The 24,293-nt window shown below is 45.1% G+C and overlaps 1 long non-coding RNA gene and 1 pseudogene across 1 annotated transcript; one reads left to right on the top strand and one right to left on the bottom strand.

Annotated features, from left to right (window-relative positions):
• LOC109495063 overlaps positions 1-24,293 on the bottom strand; it is a 51,685-nt pseudogene that overhangs the window by 3,073 nt on the left and 24,319 nt on the right.
• Positions 7,026-22,621, top strand: LOC111558254. The gene is made up of 2 exons (XR_006591277.1): positions 7,026-9,887; positions 22,489-22,621. It is a non-coding gene; the product is annotated as an uncharacterized LOC111558254 (long non-coding RNA).

Genomic DNA, 24,293 nt, shown 5'->3' on the forward strand with positions numbered 1-24,293 from the left:
AAAGGGCCTTGATCAAAGGGAATAGGTTCAGAGGTAGGAACGTGTTGAAATCTAATAGATCCCCCCTAATTGAGCTGTTTTTGTACCCCGAGGCTAAGGCTTCTTTATAGCACTCGGGTTAGTTGCAGCTTCAGTAAAGACAGAGATACATTCATTCCCAATCTGGAGAGTAGTTTCGCCAAAGAGATTAAGACGGAGGTTTGGGAAGGGCTCCGTGGTTCCTTGGAATCCCATCTTTGGGAATTGGGAGGACATTGAAAAGGTTGGAAAGAGGGCTGCAGGGCCTTGAAGCTCTTAAATTTATAACCATCGTTTTTCAATGTCCTAGTTCTTGCAGTCACAGCAGGAACTAGACTTCTAGTTTCGGGGGGGGGTCTTTATTTGCTGGAGTTGAGCATTGAAAATTTAATAGTCTTTCCACTAGATGACTCATCTTGGGTATGAGCAAAGTGATTTTCCAGGTTAATTAAACCTGGAGTAGACATAGTTTCCCATTCTATTCTTGGTCCTTTTAACTAAAAGGGAAAGGTCCCAGACTAGCACATTAATAAACATAGATCTAAAGGAGGAGCAGAGTTAATTAAAGACAATTTAGAGTCAAAGGTGATAATCGTGAACAGATTCATGAGGCTTTTTTTGGTATAAGACTGAAATTTCTTTCAACCTTCAGGCTTAGGAAAAGCCGTTAAAATTGTTTAGTGGAAGGGCATCTGGGTGGCTCAGTCGGTTAAGCTCTTTATCTTGTTGAGGTCCCAATGGTTCATTTTTGCTTTTATTTCCCTTGCCTCCAGAGACATGTCAAGTTAGTAGTTGCTGTGGCCAAGGTCAAAGAGGTTTTTGCCTGCTTTCTCCTCTAGGATTGTGATGACTTCCTGCGTTACGTTTAGGTCTTCCATCCGTTCTGAGTTTGCTTTTGTGTATGGTGTAAGGAAGTGGTCCAGTTTCATCTTTTGCATGTCGCTCTCCAGTTTTCCCAGCACCATTTGCTGGAGAGACTTTTTTCCATTGGATCTTCTTTCCTGCTTTGTCAAAGATTAGTTGGCCATACGTTTGTGTGTCAATTTCTGGGTTCTCTATTTGTTTCCGTTGATCTATGTATCTGCTTTTGTGCCAGTACCATACTGTGTTGATGATTACAGCTCTGTGATACATCCTTAGGTCCGAACTTGTGGTACCTCCATTCTCCTTTCTTTGTCAGGATTGCTTCGGCTATTTGGGGTCTTTTCTGGTTCCATATAAATTTTAGGGATTTTGTTGTAGCTCTGTGAAGAATGCTGGAGTTATTTTGATAGGGATCACATTGAATATGTAGATTTCTTTGGGTAGTGTCAACACTTTAACAATATTTGTTCTTTCAATCCATGAGCATGGAATATTTTTCCATTTTTTGGTGTCTTCTCCAATTTCTTTCACAAGCTTTCTATAGTTTTCAGTGTATGGATTTTTCACCCCTGTGGTTAGGTTTATCCCTAGATATTTTATGGTTTTTGGTGCAATTGTAAACGGAATCAATTTCTTGATTCTCTTTCTGCTGCTTCTTTATTGGTGTATAGGAATCCAACCGATTTCTGTGCATTGATTTTATATTCTGCGACTTTGCTGAATTCATGGATCAGTTCTAGCCGTGTTTTTGGTGGAATCTTTTGGATTTTCCACAAAGAATATCTTATCAACTGCAAAGACTGAAATTTTGACTTCCTCCTCGCCGATTTGGCTGCCTTTTATTTCTCTGTGTTGTCTGATTGCTGAGGCTAGGATTTCCAACACTACGCTGAATAAGAGTGGTGAGCATGGACATCCTTGTCAGGTTCCTGACCTTAAGGGGAAAGGTCTCAGTTTTTCCCCATTGAGTGTGATATTAGAAGTGGGTCTTTTGTATCTAGCTTTTATGATCTTGAGGTATGATCCTTCTATGCCTCCTTTCTTGAGGGCTTTTATCAAGAGAGGATGCTGTATTTTGTCAGATTCATTCTCTGCATCTATTGAGAGGATCAAGTGGTTCTTTTTCTTTCTTTTATTAATGTTATGTATCACATAGGTTGATTTGCAGATATTGAACCAGGCTTGCATCCCAGGCATAAATCCCACTTTGTCGTTGTGAATAATTCTTTTAATGTATTGTTGGATCTGCTTGGCTAGTATCTTGTTGAGAATTTTTGCATCCATGTTAATCAGGGAAATTGGTCTGTAGTTCTTTTAAGTGGGGTCTTTGTCTGGTTTTGGAATCAAGGTAATGCTGGCCTCAGAGAATGAGTTTGGTAGCTTGTCCTCCATTTCTAATTTTTGGGAAAGCTTCAAAAGATTAGGTGTTAACTCTTCTTTAAATGTTTTTGGTAGAGTTCCCCTGGAAAGCCATCCGGCGGCCCTGGACTCTTGGTTTTGGGAGATTTTTGATTAATAATCCACTTTCTTTGCTGGTGATGGGTCTATTCAAATGTTCTATTTCTTCCTGTTTCACTTTTGGTAGCTTATATGTTTCTGGGAATTTCTCCATTTCTTCTAGATTTCCCAATTAAATGGCATATAATTACTCATCATATTCTCTTAAGATTGTTTTTTTTATTTCTGCAGTGTTGTGATCTCTTCTCTTTCATTCTTAACTGTATTTATTTGGGTCCTTTCCTTTTTTTGTTGTCATCAATCTGGCTAGGTTTTTATCAATTTTGTTGCTTCTTTCAAGGAACCAGCTCCTGGTTTTACTGATCGGTTCTGTTTTCTTGACTTTGGTATCATTGGTTTCTGCTCAAATCTTTATTTTTTCCCTTCTTCTACCTGTTTTGGGCTTTATTTTCTGTTCTTTCTCCAACTCTTTAATGTGTAAGGTTAGGTTGTGTATTTGAGACCTTCCTTCTTTAGGAAGGCCTGGATTTCTATATACTTCCCTATTATGACTATCTTTGCTGCATCCCAGAGGTTTCAGGCTGTTGTGTTATCATTTTCATTGGCTTCCGTGTACGTTTTAATTTCCTCCTTAATGTTTTGGTTAGCCCATTCATTCTTTAGTAGGGTGTTCTTTACTCTCAAAGTTTTTGTGGGGTTTCCAACTTTTATCTTATGGTTGATTTTGAGATTCATAACATTGTGATCTGAAACTATGCATGGTATAATCTTGATCCTTTTATTCTTGTTGAGGGCTGATTTGTGACCCAGTAAAGTAATCCATTCTGGAGAATGTTCCATGTACACTGAAGAAGAATGTGTATTCTTCTCCTTTAGGAAGAAATGTTCTGAATATGTCTGTTAAGTCCATCTGGTCCAGTGTATCATTCAAAGCCATTGTTTCCTTGTTGATTTTCTACTTAGATGATCTGTCCATTGTTGTAAATGGGGAGTTGAAGTCCCCTACTATTATGGTATTATTATCAAAAAGTGTCTTTGTGTTTGTGATTAATTGATTTATATATTTGGGTGCTCTCACATTGGGGGTTTAAACGTTTACATTTGTTAGCTCTTCTTGGTGGGTAGTCCTCTTAATTATTATATAATGCCCTTCTTCGTCTCTTTGCACAGTCTTTATTTTAAAATCTAGTTTGTCTGATATCAGTATGGCTACTCGCTGTTTCTTTTGGCGACCATCAGCATGATAGATCCCCTTACTTTCTATCTGAAGGTGTTCTCAATCCCCTTACTTTCAATCTGAAGGTGTCTTTAGGTCTAAAATGGGTCTCTTGTAAACAGCCTATACAGAGATTTTATTTTCTTATCTGTTCTCATACCCTACGTCTTTTGATTGGAGCGTTTAGTCCATTGACATTTAGAGTGAGTACTGAAAGATATAAATTTATTGCATTGTGTTGCCTGTAGAGTTGGAGTTTCTGATGGTGGTCTCTGGTCCTTTCTAGTTTTTGTTGCTTTTGGTCTTTCTGTTTCATCTTTTCTCCCCTCAGAGAGCCCCCTTAACATTTCTTGCAAGGCTGGTTTAGTGGTCACAAACTCCTTTAGTTTTTGTTTGTCTGGAAAACCCTTTATTTCTCCCTTATCTTGAATGACAGCCTTTCTGGAGAAAGAATTCTTGGCTGCATATTTTTCCGATTCAGCACGGTGAATATATTCTGCCACTCTTTTCTGGCCTGCCAAGTTTCTGTTTTCAGGTCGGCTGTCAACCTGACCTGTCTTCCCTTGTAGATTAAGGACTTTTTTTCCCTTGCTGCTTTCATATTTCTTTCCTTTCCTGGATTTGACTATGATATGCCTTTTTGATGGTCGGGTTTTGTTGACTCTAATGGGAGTTCTCTGTGCTCCTTGGATGGTGATGTCTGTGTCCGTCCCAGATTAGAAAAGTTTTCCCCTACAATTTGCTGACATAAACTTTCTGCCCCTTTTTCTCTCTTTTCATCTTCTGGGATTCCTATGATTCAAATGTTATCCCTCTTTTTCTAAGACTGATTTCTCTACTTCTTGCATTATGCTCTTTTGCCTTTGTTTCCCTATTTTTTCATGCTTACTTATTATCCATAATTTTGTCTTCTGTAATGCTGATTCACAACTCCGCTTTGTCCACTTTTTCCACCATGGCATCCATTCAAGATTGCATCTCGGTTATAGTAGTTTTAACTTCATCCTAACTAGATTTTACTTCCTTTATCTCCACAGGAAGGGAAATGGATTCTATGCTTTTCTCAGCCTGTGCTAGTATTCTTATTATTGTGGTTCTAAATTCTAGTTCAGACATCTTACCATATCTTTGTTGAATAAGCCCCTGGCTGCCATTTCTTCCTGTTATTTTAGTTTGAATTCCTTCACTTTGTCATTTTGGAGGAAGTAAAAACATTAATAAAATAAAAATTAAGTTAAAAAATTAAAAACACAAAAAAATCAAGTAAAGGTAGCTATATGCTACGTGTGTTTCAGTCTGGTGGTTGAAAGAAGTTTGATAGAATAGAGGAATAAAGGAAATAAGTGAAAAAAATTTAAAAATTTAAAAAAGTAAGAAAAAGTTTAAAAATTTAAAACAAATATATACAACAAAATAGAATAAAATTAAATGAAGAAATTAAATAGAATAAAAATATTTACCAAAATTTTTAAATTTTTTTTCAACGTTTATTTATTTTTGGGACAGAGAGAGACAGAGCATGAACGGGGATGGGGCAGCGAGAGAGGGAGACATAGAATCGGAAACAGGCTCCAGGTTCTGAGCCATCAGCCCAGAGCCCCACGCGGGGCTCGAACTCACGGACCGCGAGATGGTGACCTGGCTGAAGTCGGACGCTTAACCGACTGCGCCACCCAGGCGCCCCCCAAAATTTTTTTAAAAACATGGTAAAACTAATTTTTTTTAAAAAAGGAAAATAAAAATATTTTTTTCCTTTCTGTATGCAAGAAAAAGAAAGGTGGAAAAGGAAAAAAAATCGAACACATGAACCAGCAGATAGAATGAAATGTGCATCAAGTTACATTCAGTTTCCCCTAGAACTCCAACTATGAAGCACTCTGTAATCCATACTCTAAGCAGGCAGAGACGTTTGTGGTCATCCTCTAGGGCATGTGCTTAGAGGGCACAGTTGAGCAGGGCTTGATATAATGGCTCCATTTTCCACTAGGTGGTGCTGCTTTGCTTACTGGGCTGGATTGTTGTGGCATGTGAGCACGTGCATGCACATGCATGAGACAGGTGAAACTGGCATCACCCAGCTTCCTAGTTTCTGGCACAGGAACCCTGTGCTCTCACCCACCCGCAGTCAGGTACTCCTCCTTTGTCTCTGGCTTCCATCCACTCCCCGCTTCTACACTGTCCATGTCCAAGCGGTCAGCCTGCCAGGTGGCACCTTTCTCTATCAAATTTTATCTCAGATGGGGTTGTGTTTCCAAACCCCTCACTTCTGAGAACTCTGCTGCTTGGACCCACTCCGACCATCTGGGGAAGGGTCTCACTGAGCAATGGCTGGATGCTAGCTTACCCCAGAAAATGTTCATGCGATCCTTGTAGTGGCAAAGGTTCAGAGATTATGGCAAATTACAACACATACAGCACCAGGTTTCACTCCACTCTGGCATCTTTGTTCCAATACCAGGAAATATGGCTGCTCTCCAGGGTCCGCTGGGACCTTTGCCTGTGGGGAGGCTGTATGGCCTCTACCAAATGCCCTCCAAGCAGGGGAACCACTTCTCCACATGTGGCCCACAGACCCCTCGGGCCTCACTCTCTGCTATTGGGGATTCACCCATCCCACCAGAGCACTGCCAGGTATTGAGCTCTGGAATTTCCAACTCTGTGCTCCCCTGTTTATAGAGTCCTAATGGTATTGAAACCCTCTCTTTTCTCCCCATCAATGGGGAGATTTCTGTTTGGGGAACAGATTTCTTGTTCAGTCCCTTATGGGTGTTTCCACTCTTTCTCTCAAGCAGCTTTCAGGGGAGTGTTTTTCCTGTTCTTTCCCAGTGCACCACACTCTCCCCCAGTTTCTCTGTCCTCTCCCCCCCCCCCAAAACAGCTCCTTACCATCCACGGCTTCTCTCTCCCCCACATAACCTCTCTGCACCACGTACCTGCCAAGTCCTGTGGCTCAAATAATGCACATTGTTGTGTTAATCCTCAGATCAATTTCCTAAGTTTGCAAAAATGGTTTGGTGCTGATCTTGCTGCATTTCAAGGATGAGAGAAGCTGAGACCTTCCATGCTACTCTGCCATCTTGGCCCCACCCCGAGAAGTTTCTGTTTCTCTAAATCTAGTTCAGGATGTTACCAGTGGGAGAATTTTATGCAATATTTGGCCTAGCCCCTCAGCAACAAGCATGTGAGCCAACTGATAAAAATCTGAGAAACCAGGTTGGTAAGTTGGAATGAATATGTTAAATTGTTCAGCAAATGTATCATGGTCTTCAGTCACTTTAGGGTATGCTCTAACTCTGGCTTGAAATTCAGCTTTAGTCTTATGCACATAAAATACTTGGGGTCTGTTTATTTTGATGAATTCCCAATAGCTTATTTTTGCTTTTGATTCCTTTGCCTTAGGAGATGTATCTAGAAAATTGTTGCTGTAACTAATGTCAGAGAAATGACTGCCTGTGTTTTCTTCTAGGATTTGTATGGATTTATGTCTTTAATCAATCTTGAGTTTATTTTTGTGTATGGTGTTACAAAGTAGTCAGTTTAATTGTTTTATATGTAGCTGTAGTTTCCCCAGAAGAAGTTATTAAAAAGGCTTTCTTTTCCGTATTGTATATCCTTGTCTCCTTAGTCATAGATTGGCCATCTACCTGTGGGTTTATTTCTGGGTTCACTATTCTGTTCCATTGATCTATGTGTCGGTTTTTGATCTAGTACCATCCTGCTTTGATTACTACAGCTTTATAGTAGATCTTCAAATCTGGATTGTTCTATCTCCAGCTTTCTTCTTCTTTCTCATTATTGCTTTGGCTACTTGGGGTTTTCTGTGGTTCCATACGTATTTTAGGATTATTCTAGTTTTGCACAAAAATCCTTTTGCTATTTTGATAGGGGTTGCATTGAATCTGTAGATTGCTTTGGGTAATATGGACGTCCCAACACAGGAGTGTGGGCTTGTCAGACTTTGGTATTGGGTCTGCCTGGGGAGAGAGCCTTAGCTATGATTAGGGTTCCATCCAGGGACATCGCCATGGCTGAAGTGACACCAGGCTCGTGATGTCCCTTCAGGGCTTAAGTGAGGGCCCATGTGACATTGTGGGTCAAGTGTAGGGTTAAGTTTTGAGATAGTGTTAGGGTTCGGTTGAGGGTTCTGATTAGGGTTAAGTTTAGTGTTAGTTCCCATGAGACTCCAGATGCTGAACCCACAGCAGTGCATTTGTCTCCCTGAAGGGCTGAGTGGAGAGTACATGGAGTGTGCCAGTCAGGATCAGTTTTTGGGTTCCAGGAACCGACAACTATATGGGTCACTGGTCGGGTAGGCCTCAGGAATCCTCTCAGGCAGCTGCAGCTGGGCCTTGGAAACGACATGGTGATGTTCAGGTTCATGCCGAGTAATCCTGCACTGGACCACAAGGGGTGTGGTGCTGTCAGACATTGGTATTTGTTCCCCATGGGTAGAGAACCTTATCTAGCATTAGGGTTTGGTCCAGGGACCTCACCAAGGCCACTGCGACTTCAGTCTCGTGATATCCCTCGAGGCCTCAAGTGAGGGCCCATGTGACAGTGAGGGTCTAGTTTAGGATTAGGTTTTGAGATAGGGTTACGATTCGGTTGAGGATTCTGGTTAGGGTTATGGTTAGGGTTAGGGTTAAGATTAGTATTAGGGTTAGGGTGAGGTCCCAGGAGGCTCCAGGCGCTAAACCCACAGCAGGGCAGTTGTCTTCCTGAAAGGCTGAGTGGAGGACAAATATGAGGGTGTCGGTCAGGATTAGTCTTTGGTTTCCAGGCACCCAAATCTATGGGCCAATTTTCGGGCAGGCCTCAGGACCCTCTCAGGCAGCTGAAGCCGGGCCTTGAAAAGAACATGGTGAAGTTCCAGGTTCTATGCCGAGTGATCCTGCACTTCTTCGTGACCCCAGGCATGTTGTGTTGTCAGATTTGGTATTGGTTCACCATGGGGAGAGAACCTTAGCTACGTTTAGGTTTCGTTCCAGGGACGTCGCCAAGGCCAAAGCAAACACAGTCTCGTGATCTCCCTCGAGGTCTGAAGTGAGGGCCCATGCGACGGTGCAGGTCTAGTTTAGGGATAGTTTTCGAGATAATGTTAGGGTTTGGTTGAGGGTTCTGGTTAGGGTTAGGGTTATGTTCCAGGAGGCTCCAGGCACTGAACGCACAGCACTGTAGTTGTCTCCCAGAAGGGCTGAGTGGAGCAAATGAGGTAGGGTGCCGGTCACCATTAGCCTTTGGGTTCCAAGGCAAGACATCTCTATGGGAAATTGTCGGGTAGGGTCAGGAATCCTCTCGGGCAGCTTCAGCTGGGCCTTGGAAAGGACATGGTGTTGTTCGAGGTTCTATGCCAAGTGATCCTGCACCTTTTCATGACCCCAGGAGCATGGTGTTGTCAGCCCTTGGTATTGGGTCCCCATGGGGAGACATCTTTACCTAGGATTAGGGTTCCTTACAGGTATGTCCCCAGGGCCGAACCGACTCCAGTCTCGTGATCTCCCTTGTGGGCTAAAGTGAGGGACCATGCGAAGGTGTGGGTCAAGTGTAGGGTTAGTTTTCGAGATGGGGTTAGGTTTCAGTTGAGGGTTCTGTTTAGTGTTAGGGTAGGTTTACGGTTAAGTCCCAGAAGGCTCTAGGTGCTGAAACCACAGGAGTGTAGTTGTCTCCCCAAAGGTTTGAGTTGAGGGCACAACGGAGTGTGCCGGTCAGGATTAGTCTTGGATCCCCAGACCAGACAACTCTATTGGCCAGTGGTTTTGTAGGTCTTAGGTATCCTCAAGGGCAGGTGCAGATGGGCCTTGGAAACACATGGTTATGTTCCAGGTTCTATGCCGAGTGATCCTGCACCTCTTCTGGACCCCAGGCCCATGGTTTTGTCAGACTTTGTTATTGGGACCCATGGGGAGAGAACTTTACCTAGGGATAGGGTTCAGTCCAGGGATGTCGCCAGGGCTGAATTGACTCCTGTCTTGTGGTCTCCCTCGAGGTATGAAATGAGGGCCCATGCGATGGTGAGGGTCAAATGTAGGGTTATGGTTCCATATTAGGTTGAGTGTTCTAGTTAGGATTAAGATTAGGGTTAGGGTTAGGTCCCAGGAGACTCCAGGCATTTACCCCACAGCAGTGCAGTTGTCTCCCTGAAAGACTGAGTGGAGGGTACAAGAGAGGATTCTGTTCAGGATTAATGTTTGTTTTCCAATGCCACAGAACTCTATGGTCCACCGGTCCGGTAGGCCTCAGGAATTCTCTCTGGCAGCTGCAGACGCACCTTGGAAACAACATGATGTTCCAGGTCTATGCTGAGTAATCCTGCACCGCTTCATGACCCCAGGTGTGTGGTGTTGTCAGATTTGGGATTGGGTCCCCATGGGGAGAGTACCTTAAGTAGGGTTAGGGTTCGGTCCAGGGATATCGTCATGGCCCAAGAGACTCCAGTCTCGTGATGTCCCTCGAAGGCTGAAGTGAGGGCCCATTTGACGGTGTAGGTCAAGTGGAGAGTTATAGTTCAACATGGGGTTTGGTTTCGGTTGAGGGTTCTGCTTAGGGGTAAGTTAGGGTTAAGGTTACATCCCAGGAGACTCCATGCGGCGAACCCATAGCAGTGCAGTTTTTTCCCCCAACTCCTGAGTGGAGGGCACAAGGGAGGCTGCCGGTCAGGATTATTCTTTGTGTTCCAAGGCCAGACAACTCTTTGGGTCACTGTTCAGGTAGGCCTGAGGAATCCTCTCGGGCAGCTGCAGCCAGGCCTTTAAAACGACATGGTGATGTTCCAGGTTTTATGCTGAGTGATCTTGCATCACTTCTGGCCACCAGGCACGTAGTGTTGTCAGACATTGGTATTGGGTCCCAATGGGGAGAGAGACTTACCTAGGATTACAGTTCTGTCCAGGGAAGTCACCAGGGCCAAAGCGACTCCAGTTTCATGATCTTCCTCGAGGGCTCTATTGAGTGCTGATATGAGGGTCCTGGTCAAGTATAGGGTTTGGGTTAGAGATAGGTTTAGATGTAGCGTTAGGTTTATGGTTAGGGTTAGGGTTAGGTCCCAGCAGGTTCCAGGCACGGACCCTACAGCCGAGCAGTTGTCTCCCCAAAGGGCTTAGTGGAGTACACAAGTGAGGGTCCACATCAGAATTAGGCTTTGGGTTCCAAAGCTAGAGAAATGTATGAGCCACCCATCAGGTAGGCCTGAGGATTTGTCTTGTGCAGCTGCAGCCGCGCTTTGGAAATGACATGGTTATGTTCCACGTTCCATGCCAAGTATTTCTGCACCGATTCTCGAACCCATGTGTGTGCTGGTGTCAGACTTTGGAATTGGGTCCCCCTGGGCAGAGAGTCTTAGCTACGTTTAGGGTTCGGTCCAGGGAAGTCGCCAGGGATGAAGTGACACCAGTGTTGTGAATTCCTTGGAGGGCTGAAGTGAGGGTACATGGGTGGCTGTGGGTCTGGTGTGGACTTAATGTACTACATAGGGTTCGGTGTAGGGTGAAGGTTATGTGTAGGGTTACGTTTAGGGTTTGGATAGGTACCAGGAGACTTCAGGCACCTAACCCACAGCAGAGCATTGGTCTCCCTGAAGGGCTGAGTGCAGTGTAGAAGAAAGGGTGCCAGTCAGAATTAGTCTTTTTTGTCCAAGGCCGACAAATGTATGGGCCACCCCTCAGGTAGGCCTCAGGAATCCTCTCGTGCACCTGCTGTCGCGCTTTTCAAATGACATGGTGAATTTCCACATTCCATGCCGAATATTTCTGCACCAATTCTCGAACCCATGTGTGTGCTGTTGTCAGACTTTGGAATGGGGTCCCCATGGGGATAGACACTTAGATAGGGTTAGGGTTTGGTCCAGGGAAGTCCCAGGGCTGATGAGACCCCAGTTTTGTGATCTTCCTCGCGGTCTAAATTGAGGGCCCATGAGAGGATGCGGGACAAGTATAGGGTTAGGGTTAGAGACAGGTTTAGGTGTAGCATGAGGTTTATGGTTACATTTAAGTTTAGGGTTAGGGTTAGGTCCCAGCAGGTTCCAGGCACTGACCTCACATCAGACTTGTTGTCTCCCCAAAGGGCTTAGTGGAGTACACAAGGGAGGGTGCCGGTCACGGTTAGTCTTTGGGTTCCAAGGCTAGACAAATGTATGGGCCACCCTTCAGGTAGGCCTCAGGATTCATTTCGTGCAGTTTCAGTCGCTCTTTGCAAGTGCAATGGTGATGTTTCACGTTTCATGCCGAGTATTTCTGCACCAATTCTCGAACTTGTGTGTGTGCTGTTTTCAGACTTTGGAATTGGGTCCCCATGGGGAGAGAGCCTTAGCTACGGTTAGGCTTCGGTCCAGGGAAGTTGCCAGGGATGAAGCAACACCAGTGTTTTGAATTCCATGCAGGGCAGAAGTGAGGGTACATGGGCGGCTGCGGATCTAGTATAGAGTTATTGTTCTAGTTAGGGTTAGATGTATGGTAAGTGTTATGGTTAGCATTACGGCTACGGTTACGGTTAGGTCCCAGGAGTCTCCAGGCTCTGAACAACACCAGAGCAGTTGTCTACCCAAAGGGGTGAGTGGAGTTTACAAGGGAGGGTGCCAGTCAGGAATAGTCTTTGGGTTCCAAGGCCAGAACAATGGATGGGCCACCCTTCTTGTAGGACTCAGGAATCCTCTCATGCAGCTGCAGTCGTGCTTTTCAAATGACATGATGTTCCACGTTCCATTCCAAGTATGCGCCGATTCTCAAACCCATGTGCATGCTGTTGTCAGACTTTGGAATTGGTCCCCAGGGGAGAGAGCCTTAGCTAGGGTTAGGGTTCGGTCCACGAAGGTCACCAGGGACGAAGTGACTCCAGTTTTGTGATCTTCCTCGAGGCCTGAATTGAGCGCCCATAAGAGGGTGCGGGTAAAGTATAGGGCTAGGGTTGGAGATAGGTTTAGATGTAGCGTGAGGTTTATGGTTAGGTTTATGTTTAGGGTTAGGTTTAGGTTTAGGTCCCAGCAGGCTCCAGGCACTGACCTCACAGCAGAGTTGTTGTCTCCCCTAAGGGCTTAGTGGAGTACACAAGGAAGGGTGCCGGTCAGGGTTAGTCTTTGGGTTCCATGGCTAGATGAAAGTTGGGCCATCGTTCATTAGGCCTCAGTATTCATCTCGTGCAGCTGCAGTCGCACTTTGCAAATGCCATGGTGATTTCCACGTTCCATGCTGAGTATTTCTCCACCGATTCTCAAACCCGTGTGCATGCTGTTGTCCGACTTTGGAATTTGTTCCACTTGGGGAGAGAGCCTTAGATAGGGTTAGGGTTCGGTCCAGGGAAGTCACCAGATCCGAAGCTACTCGTTTCGTGATCTTACTTGAGGCCTGAATTGAAGACCCATGCGAGGGTGCGTGTTAAGTGTAGGCTTAGGTTTAGAGATAGGGCTAGGTGTAGGTTGAGGGTTATGCTTAGGGTACCGTTAGGGTCAGGTTTGGGTCCCAGGAAGCTCCAGGAACTGAACACACACAGAGCAGTTCTCTCCCTGAATGGCTGAGTAGAGTACACACGGAGGGTGCCGGTCAGTATCAGTTCGTAGGATCCAAGGCCAGAGAGATGTATGGGCCATCCTTGGAAATGACCTCAGGAATCCCGTTGTGCAGGTGCAATCGCGCTTTGCAAATGACATGGCGATGTTCCATGTTCCTTGCCGAGTATTTTTGCTCCGATTCTCGAACCCGTTTGTGTGCTGTTAGACTTTGGAATTGAGTCTCCATGGGGATAGACACTTAGCTAGGGTCAGGTTTCGGTACAGGGCATTCGCCAAGGCTGAAGCAAAACCACTGTTTTGAATTCCATGCAGGACTGAAGTGAGGGCCCATGGGTGGCTGTAGATCTGGTTTAGAGTTAGTGTGCTAGATAGGGTTAGGTGTAGGGTGAGGGTTATAGTTAGGTTTACAGTTACAGTTAGGTTTAGGTCCCAGGGGGCTCTAGGCACTGAAACCACAACAGTGCTGTTGTCTCCACGAAGGGCTGAGGTGGTGTCCCCAAGGGAGGGTGTCAGTCAGGATAAGTCTTTGGGTTCCAAGGCCAGACACATGTATGGGCCAAATGTATGGATCACCCTTAGGGTAGGGTTCAGCAGTCCTCTTGTGCACCTGCAGTCACGCTTTGCAAATGACATGGTGATTCCATGCCAAGTATTTCTGCATCGATTATCTAACCTGTGTGTGTGCTGTTGTCTGACATTGGGATTGGGTCCCCATGGGGAGAACGCCTTAGCTAGGGTTAGGGTTCGTTCCAGGGAAGTTGCCAGGGCCAAAGCGACACCAGTGTTGTGAATTAAATGGAGCGCTGAAGTGAGGGAACATGTGCAGTTGTGGGTCTGATGTAGAGCAAGTGGGCTACATAGGTTTCAGTGTAGGGTGAGAGTTATGGTTAGGGTTACAATTGGGCTTAGGGTTATGTCCCAGGAGGATCCAGGTTCTGAACTCAAACCAGAGCAGTTGTCTCCCCCAAAGGGCTGAGTGAAGTTTACAAGGGAGGGTGCCGGTCAGGATTAGTCTTTGGGTTCCAAGGCCAGAAAAATGTATGGGCCACATTTTTTTTGGACTCAGGAATCCTCTCGTGCAGCCGCAATTGTGCTTTGCAAATGACATGGTGGTGTTCCATTTTCCATGCTGAGTATTTCTGCACCGATTCTCAAAACCATGTTCGTGCTGTTATCAGACTTTGGGATTGGGTCCCCCTGGGGAGAGAGCCTTAGCTAGGCTTAGGGTTCAGTCCCGGGATGTCGCCAGGGCCAAAGGGACTCTAGTTTTATGATCTTCCTGGAGGGCTGAATTCAGGGCCTATTTGAGGGTGCGGGTCAAGTATAGGGTTAGGGTTCATGATAGGGTTTGGTTTCGGTTGAGGGTTATGGTTAGGGTTAAGGTTCGAGTTAGGGTTAGGTCCCAGGAGGCTCCAGCCTCTGAACTCACACCAGAGCAGATGTCTACCCGAAGGCCTGAGTGTAGTATACAAGGGAGGGTGCTGGTCAGAATTAGTCTTTGGGTTCCAAGGCTAGACAAATGTATGGGCCACCCTTCAGGTGGGCCTCAGGATTCATCTTGTGCAGCTGCAGTCGTGCTTTGGAAATGACATGGTGATGTTCCACGTTCCATGCCGAGTATTTCTGCACCGATTCTCGAACCCGTGTGCATGCTGTTTTCAGACTTTGGAAATGGGTCCCCATGGGGAGAGTGTCTTAGCTACGGGTAGGCTTTGGTCCAGGGAAGTCGCCAGGGATGAAGCGACACCAGTGTTGTGAATTCCATGGTGGGCTGAAGTGAGGGCACGTGGGCAGCTGCGGATCTCGTGTAGAGTTAGTGTTCTGGTTCTGGTTAGGGTTAGGTGTAGGGTGAGGGTTATGGTTAGGGTTAGGTGTAGGGTGAGGGTTATGGTTAGGGTTATGTTTAGGGTTTGGGTTAGGTCCCAGAAGGCTCCAGGTACTGAACCCACAGCAGAGCAGTTGTCTCCCTGTAGGGCTGAATGGACTACACTAGGTAGGTTGCCAGTCAGGATTAGTCTTTGTCTTCCTAGGCCAGACAAATATATGGGCCACACTTCGGGTCAGCCTCTGGAATCCTCTTGTGAAGCTGCAGTCGCACTTTGCAAATGACACAGTGAATTTCCATGTTCCATGCCGAGTATTTCTGCACCAATTCTCAAAACCATGTGCGTGCTCTTGTCAGACTTTGAAATTGGGTCCCCATGGGGACAGAGCCTCAGATAGGATTTGGTTTCAGTCCAGGGATGTCCCCAGGGCCAAAGTGACATCAGTGTTGTGAATTCCTTGGAGGGCTGAAGTGAGAGCACGTCTGCGGCTGTGGGTCTGGTGTAGCTTAGTGAGATTGATAGGGTTAGGTGTAGGATGAGCATTATGTTTAGGATTAAGGTTAGGGTTAGGTTTACATCCAGGAGGCTCCAGGCATTGACCCCACAGCAAAGCAGATGTCTCCCTGAAGGGCTGACTGGAGTATACAAGGTAGGGTACTGGTCAGGATTAGTCTTTGGGTCCAAAGCCAGACACATGTATGGGCCACCCTTCCCATAGGCCTCAGGAATCCTCTTGTCTAAGTGCACTTGCACTTTGGAAATGACATGGTGATGTTCCACGTTCCATGCCAGGTATTTCTGCACTGATTCTCGAACCAGTGTGCCTGCTCTTGTCAAATTTGGAATTGGGTTCCCATGCCAAGTAATTCTTCACCTATTTTTGAACGCTTGTGCATGCTGTTGTCAAACTTTGGGTTTGGTTCCCCATGGGGAGACAGACTTAGATACGGTTAGTTTTGGATCACGAACGTCACCAGGGCCTTAGAGGCACCAGTCTTGTGAATTCCATGGAGGGCTGAAGTGAGAGCACATGTGCAGCTGTGGGTCTGGTGTAGACTTAATGAGATAGATAGGATTCGGTGAAGGTGATTTTACGGTTAGGGTTACTGTTAGGGTTAGGTCCCACGAGACTTCAAGCACTGACCCCAAACAGAGCAGGTGTTAACCTAAAAGCTGAGTGTAGTACACACGGGAGGGTGCCCGTCAGTCTTAGTATTTGGGTTCCAAGGCCAACCAGATGTATGGGCCACCCTTTGGGTAGGCCTCAGGAATCCTCTCGTGCAGCTGCAGTCACGCTTTGGAAAAGACATGGTGATGTTCCAGGTTCTATGCTGAGTTTTCCTGCACTGCTTCTGGAGCCCAGGTGTGTGGTGTTGACAGACTTTGGTATATGTGCTGCCGAAGCGAGCACTACAGACTTTGGTATTGGGTCCCCATGGGGTGAGAGCCTTAGCTAGGGTTAGCGTTCACTCCAGGGATGTCGCCATGGCCAGAGACTCTAGTCTCGTGATCTTGCTGGAGGGATGAATTGAGTGCCCATGCGAAGGTGCGGGTCAAGTGTAGTGTTCGGATTAGAGATAGGGTTAGGTGTAGGTTGAGGTTTACGGTTGGGTTACAGTTTGGGTTAGTGTCAGGTCCCAGGAGGCTCCAGGCACTGAACCCACAGTAGAGATATTGTCTCCCCGAAGGGCTGAGTGGAGGACACAAAGGAGGGTGCTGGTCAGGATTAGTCTTTGGGTTCCAAGGCCAGACAAATGTATAGGTTACTCTTCTGGTAGGCCTCAGGAATTCTCTCGTGCAGCTGCAGTCGCACTTTGGAAATGACATGGTGATGTTCCACATTCCATGCTGAGTATTGTTGCACCGACTTTCAAACCCATGTAGGTGCTGTTGTTAGATTTTGGAATTGGTCCACATGGGGAGAGAGCTTTAGCCAAGCTTAGGGTTCAGTCAAGCGACACCGACAGGGCCGAAGCAACTTCAGTCTCGTGATCTCCCTCGAGGGCTGAGTGAGGGCCCTTGCAAGGGTGGGGTTCAAGTATAGGGTTCAGTTAGAAATAGGGTTAGGTGTAGTTGACGGTTATGGTTAGGGTTAAGGTTAGTGTTAGGTCCCAGGAGGTTCCAGGCACTGAACCCACAATAGTACAGTTGCCTCCCTGAAGGGCTGAGTGGAGTACATAGGGAGGGTGCCGGTCAGTATCAGTTCTTAGGATCCAAGGCCAGAGAGATACATGGGCCACCCTTGGACTAGGCCTCAGGAATCCTGTCATGCAGCTGCAAACGCAGTTTGCAAATGACATGGTGATGTTCCACGTTCCATGCCCAGCATTCACCGATTCTTGAACCCGTGTGCATGCTGTTGTCAGACTTTGGAATTGGGTCCCCATGGGGATAGACACTCAGCTAGGGTCAGGGTTCGGTATAAGGAAGTCACCAAGGCCAAAGTGACACCAGTGTTGTGAATTCCATGTAGGGCTGAAGTGAGGGCACATGCGGGGCTGTGGATCTGGTTTAGTGTTAGTGTGCTAGATAGGGTTAGGTGTAGGGTGAGGCTTATGGTTAGGGTTATGGTGACGTTTAGGGTTAGGTCCCAGGAGGCTCTCCATCCACGTAGTTTCAAAGGACAAATTTTATTCTTTTTGATGGCTATATATATATATATATATATATATATATACACACACATACATATATATATACATATTTATACTATGTATATGTGTATGTATGTATATATGTATGTATGTATATTTGTATATATATGTATCTATGTATACCACATCTATATCCATTCATCCATCGATGGAGATTAGGGCTTTTTCCATACTTTACCTATTGTTGATAGTACTGCTATAAACTTTGGGGTTCACGTGTCCATTTGAAATAGCATATCTGTATCCCTTGGATAAATACCTAGTAGTGCAACTTCTGGGTTGTAGGATAGTCCTCTTTTTCATTTTTTGAGGAACCTACATACTGTTTCCCAGAGTGGCTGCACCAGTTTGCATTCCCACCAGCAGTGCAACAGTTCCTCTTTCTCCATTTCCTTGCCAACATCTGTTGTTGCCTGAGTTGTTAATGTTAGCCATTCTCACAGGGGTGAGGGGGTGTTTCATTGTGGTTTAGTTTGTATTTCCCTGATGATGAGTGATGTTGAGCATTTTTTCATGTGTCGGTTGGCCCTCTGGATGCCTTCCTTGGAGGAGTGTTTGCTTATGTCTTTGCCCATTTCTTCACTGGATAACCTTTTTTGGGGGTGTTGAGTTTGGTATGTTCTTTATAGATTTTGAATACTAATCCTTTATCTGATATGTCGTTTGCAAATATCTTCTCCCATTCTGTTGGTTGCCTTTTAGTTTTGTTGATGGTTTCCTTCTCTGTGTAGAAGCCTTTTTATTTTGATGAGGTCCTAATCGTTCATTTTTGCTTTTGTTTCCCTTGCCTCTGGAGACGTGTTGTGTTAAGAAGTTGTGGAAGCCAACATTAAGAGGCTTTGCCTGCTTTCTCCTTGAGGATTTTGATGCCTTCCTATCTTACATTTAGGTCTTTCATCCGTTTTGAGTGTCTTTTTGTGTGAGAAACTGGTCCAGGCTCATTCTTCTGCATATCACAGTCCAGTTTTCCCAGCACACTTGCTGAGGAGACTGTCTTTATTCCATTGATATTCTTTCTTTTTGTCAAAGATTAGTTGGCCCTACATCTGTGGGTCCAATTCTGTGTTCCTATTCTGTTCCACTGATCTGAGTGTCTGTTCTTGTGCCAGTACTGTACTGTCTTGATGATTACAGCTTTGTAATACAGCTTGAAGTCCAGGATTGTGATACCTCCTACTTTGGTTTTCTTTTTCAAGATTTCTTTGGCTACTGAGGGTCTTCTCTGGTTCCATACAAATTGGAGGATTGTTTGTTGTAGCTCTGTGACGAATGCTGGTGTTATTTTGAGAGGTATTGCATTGAATATGTAGATTGCTTGGTACTATGGACATTTTAACAGTATTTGTTCTTGCTATCCAGGAGCATGGAATGTTTTTCGTTTTTGTGTGTTTGTCATCTTCAATTTCTCTCATAATCTTTCTATAGATTTCAGTATAGATTTTTCACCTCTGTGGTTAGATTTATTCCTAGGTGTTTTATGGGTTTGGTGCAATTGTCGACGGGATTGATTCTGTGATTTCTCTTTCTGTTGCTTCATTGTGTACAAGAATGCAACTAATTTCTGTGCGTTGATTTTATATCCTGCCACTTTGCTGAATTCATGGATCATTTCTAGCAGTTTTTTGGTGGAATCCTTTTATCAAGAAAGGATGCTGTATTTTGTCAAATGCTTTCTCTGCATCTACTGAGTGCATCATGTGGTTCTTGTCCCTTCTTTTATTGATGTGATGAATCACATTGATTGTTTTGTTGATATGGATCCAGCCTTGCATTCCAGGCATATAAATCCCACTTGGTCGTGGTGAATAAAGTTTAAATGTATTGTTGGATCTGGTTGGCTAATATCTTATGGAAGATTTTTGCGTCCATGTTCATCATGAAAATTTGTCTGTACTCTCCTTTTTAGTGGGGTCTTTGTCTGGTTTTGGAATCCAGGTAATGCTGATTCATAGGAAGAGTTTGGAAAGTTTTCCTTCCATTTCTGTTTTTGGGACAGCTTCAAGAGAATAAGTATTAACTCTTCCTTAAATGTTTGATAGAATTCCCCTGGAGAGACATCTGGCCCTGGGCTCCTGTTTTTCTGGGAGATTTTTGATTACTAATTCTTTACTGGTTATGGGTCTGTTCAAATTTTTTCTTCCTCTTTCAGTTTTCGTAGTTTATATATTTCTAGGAATTTGTCCATTTCTTCCACATTGCCCATTTTATTGGTATATAATTGCTGATGATATTCTCATTATTGTTTGTATTTCTGCTGTGTTGGTTGTGATCTCGCCTCTTTCATTCTTGATTTTATTTGGGTCCTTCCCTTTTTCTTTTGGATCCAACTGGCTGGTGGTTTATCAATTTTATTAATTATTTCAAAGAACCAGCTTCTGGTTACATTGATCTCTTCTACTGTTTGTGTGTTGGGGGGGGGGGGGTTATTGTTTGTTTTTGTTTTCAGCTTCGATAGCATTGATTTTTGCTGTAATCTTTATCATTGCTTGTCTTCTGCTGGATTTGGTTTTTATTTGTTGATCTTTTTTCCATCTCTTTAATGTATAAGGTTAGGTTGTGTATCTGAGACCTTTCTTCCCTCTTTAGGAAGGCCTGGATTGCTATAAACTTCCTCTTATGACTACATTTGCTGCATCCCAGAGGTTTTGGGCTGTGGTGTTATCAGTTTCACTGGCTTCCATGTACTTTTTAATTTTCTCTTTAACTTCTTCTTTCACCCATTAATTTTAATTTTAGTTTTTATTATTTACAATTTACACCCAAATTAGTTACCATATAGTGCAATAGTTATTTCTTGAGTAGATTCCTTAGTGCCCCTTACCCATTTAGCCCACCCCCCCCACAAACCCTCCAGTAACCCTCTGTTTGTTCTCCATATTTATGTGTATGCTGTTTTGTACCCCTCCCTGTTTTTATATTATTTTTGTTTCCCTTCCATTATGTTCATCTGTTTTGTCTCTTAAAGTCCTCCTATGAGTGAAGTCATATGATTTTTGTCTTTCTCTGACTACTAATTTCACTTAGCATAATACCCTCCAGGTCAATCCATGTAGTTGCAAATGGCAAGATTTCATTCTTTTTGATTGCTGAGTAATACTCCATTATACACACACACACCCCACATCTTCTTTATCCATTCATCCATCAGTGGACATTTGGGCTTCTTCCATATTGAGTTTTACTGTAATTTGGCTTTGGAGGCTTTTTGTTCATTGGGTGAAGTGAGCACAGCATATTTGCTTGCTCTTTACCAGAGTAGAGAGGGGGCCTCTAGGAGCCAAACCTCTTTCTGACCAATGAGATTCCAACTGGCTATTGTTGATAGTGATGCTATAATCATGGGGGTGCATGTGTCCCTTCTAAACAGCACACCTGTATCCCTCGGATAAATACCTAGTACTGCAATTGCTGTGTCATTGGGTAGTTATCTTTTTAGCTTTTTGAGGAGCCTCCATACTGTTTTCCAGAGTGGCTGCACCAGCTTGCATTCCACCATTCAATTTTTAGTGGGATGTTCTTTAGTCTACAAGTATTGGTTATCTTTCCCAATTTTTTCTTGTGGTTGATTTTGAGTTTCATAGCACTGGGGTCTGAAAATATGCATGGTATGATCTCTATCTTTTTGTACTTGAGTACAAGGAAACATAAAATTATTTATGTTTATTTTAGAGCGTGAGTGGAGGAGGGGCAGAGAGAGAGGGAGACACAGAATCCGACGCAGGCCTCAGGCTCTGAGCTGTCAGCACAGAGTCTGACACAGGGCTCAAACTCACAAACCACGAATTGACCACCTGAGCTGAAGTTGGATGCTCAACTGACCGAGCCCCCAGGCACCCACTTTAATGAAATTTTAAATGATACCCTTCAAAGTGCACTTGCTACCTTGCAAACTCAGAGAAAGAAATGTGAAGAATCAGGACGTGGTAAGGGTTGGCTGCTGAGTTTTACCGTAATTTGGCTTTGGAGGCTTTTTTTCATTGGGTGAAGTGAGCACAGCATATTTGCTTGCCCTTTACCACAGTAGAGAGTGGGCCTCTGGGAGCCAAACCTCTTTCTGACCAATGAGTTGGAATTTTACTGGGACTGCCAAAATGAGTTTTGTTATTTCAGGGACTACGAGTTATCTTTTATTTTCACAACTATGTAATTATCATATCATTCAACTATGCCCTCCAAGATATGTAGAAAATACCCAAATATAGTTGAGAGAGAAAGGGTGATAGCCAAAGTGTATAATCCTTTCCCTTTTAAAAAAAATGTTTAAATTATTCTTTATGATTGTGTTAATTTTAGTGAGGGTGGCATGCAAGCAGGGGAGAGGGGCAGAGGAAAAGAGAGAGAATCTTAAGCAGGAGTCACACTCAGTGTGGAGCCCAATACAGGTCTGGATCACATGATCCTACAATCATGACCTGACCCAAAATAGAGTCTGATGCTCAAATGACTGAGCTACCCAGGTGCTCCATAGTCTCTTTCTCGCTGAAGGCTGAATAATGAGTTTTCAATGTGAATGGGGGGATAAACAACACACATACATATGTATACCACTAAGAAAGCCATTTATGAGTTGTTAGACATTTTCCACCATCTTTGTCTTCTAGTTATATTCATGCCTCAAGGTCTTTGTTCATTGCAATGCACGATCTTGCTGTGTGAGGTACAAATTGTTGTGTGATCAGTTTTCCGTTAAAGTCTTTCCTCATATCTGCCTTAACCACAAGATGCAAATGTTGAATTCGAGGATGTAGAGCTAAGACCCTTGAGGTCCAATAACTGTCAACTGGAAGTTATATTTTCTGTTGGGGAGAAATCCCCATATGATGGCAATGACTTTGCATTGGTAAGGGAAAGAATACTTTCATGCCTTCATGGTCTTGCCCTTTTTCTGTCTCACCAAAATCAAGACTCAGGTCATGTGCACATTTATCAAGAAAACACTTTTTCTTTTTCCAGAAAATAAAAAGGCCCTGAAAGACAAGTGTAATGCATTGAGGTCTGTGAAAGCCACAAAGGAAGCAAAAGTCAAACAGCTGAAGGAGAAAGCACATAACCTGGAAGAATTCTATGAACAAAGAAAAGTGCCTACTAAAAGTAAGATGGGGGAGAAGCGGCAAGATGGCGGCTTAGGAGGACGCTGGGCTCACCGCGCGTCCTGGTGATCACTTAGATTCCACCTACACCTGCCTAAATAACCCAGAAAACCGCCAGAGGATTAGCGGAACGGAGTCGCTGGAGCCAAACGCAGACGAGAGGCCCACGGAAGAGGGTAGGAAGGGCGGCGAGGCGGTGCGCGCTCCACGGACTGGCGGGAGGGAGCCGGGGCAGAGGGGCGGCTCGCCGGCCAAGCAGAGCCCCCGAGTCTGGCTTGCAAAAGCGGAGGGGCCTGTGTTCCCACACAAGTGCCACTTAGCGTCTGGGAGGTCATAAGTTAACAGCTCTACTCAGAAAGCGGGAAGGCTGGAGGACAAAGGGAGGGAGAGCTGCTGAGCCCCCTGACAACAGAGCTCAGTTTGGTGGGGAACAAAGGCGCTCGCCAGCGCCATCTCCCCCACCCATCCCCCAGCCAAAATCCCAAAGAGAACCAGTTCCTGCCAGGGAACTTGCTCGCTCCGCACAAACACCCAACTCTGTGCTTCTGCGGAGCCAAACCTCCGGCAGCGGATCTGACTCCCTCCCGCTGCCACAGGGCCCCTCCTGAAGAGGATCACCTAAGGAGAAGCGATCTAAGCCTACCCCTCCTGCCCCTGTGCACCTTGCCTACCCACCCCAGCTAATACGCCAGATCCCCAGCATCACAAGCCTGGCAGTGTGCAAGTAGCCCAGACGGGCCACACCACCCCACAGTGAATCCCGCCCCTAGGAGAGGGGAAGAGAAGGCACACACCAGTCTGACTGTGGCCCCAGCGGTGGGCTGGGGGCAGACATCAGGTCTGACTGCGGCCCCGTCCACCAACTCCAGTTATACACCACAACACAGGGGAAGTGCCCTGCAGGTCCTCACCACGCCAGGGACTATCCAAAATGACCAAGCGGAAGAATTCCCCTCAGAAGAATCTCCAGGAAATAACAACAGCTAATGAGCTGATCAAAAAGGATTTAAATAATATAACAGAAAGTGAATTTAGAATGATAGTCATAAAATTAATCGCTGGGCTTGAAAACAGTATACAGGACAGCAGAGAATCTCTTGCTACAGAGATCAAGGGACTAAGGAACAGTCACGAGGAGCTGAAAAACGCTTTAAACGAAATGCATAACAAAATGGAAACCACCACAGCTCGGCTTGAAGAAGCAGAGGAGAGAATAGGTGAACTAGAAGATAAAGTTATGGAAAAAGAGGAAGCTGAGAAAAAGAGAGATAAAAAAATCCAGGAGTATGAGGGGAAAATTAGAGAACTAAGTGATACACTAAAAAGAAATAATATACGCATAATTGGTATCCCAGAAGAGGAAGAGAGAGGGAAAGGTGCTAAGGAGAAGCGATCTAAGCCTGCCCCTCCTGCCCCTGTGCACCTTGCCTACCCACCCCAGCTAATACGCCAGATCCCCAGCATCACAAGCCTGGCAGTGTGCAAGTAGCCCAGACGGGCCACACCACCCCACAGTGAATCCCGCCCCTAGGAGAGGGGAAGAGAAGGCACACACCAGTCTGACTGTGGCCCCAGCGGTGGGCTGGGGGCAGACATCAGGTCTGCTGAAGAAATAATAGCTGAGAACTTCCCTGAACTGGGGAAGGAAAAAGGCATTGAAATCCAAGA

The sequence above is a fragment of the Felis catus genome, chromosome E3 (genome assembly GCF_018350175.1).
Source record: "Felis catus isolate Fca126 chromosome E3, F.catus_Fca126_mat1.0, whole genome shotgun sequence".
In the NCBI taxonomy this organism is placed as follows: Eukaryota; Metazoa; Chordata; class Mammalia; order Carnivora; family Felidae; genus Felis; species Felis catus.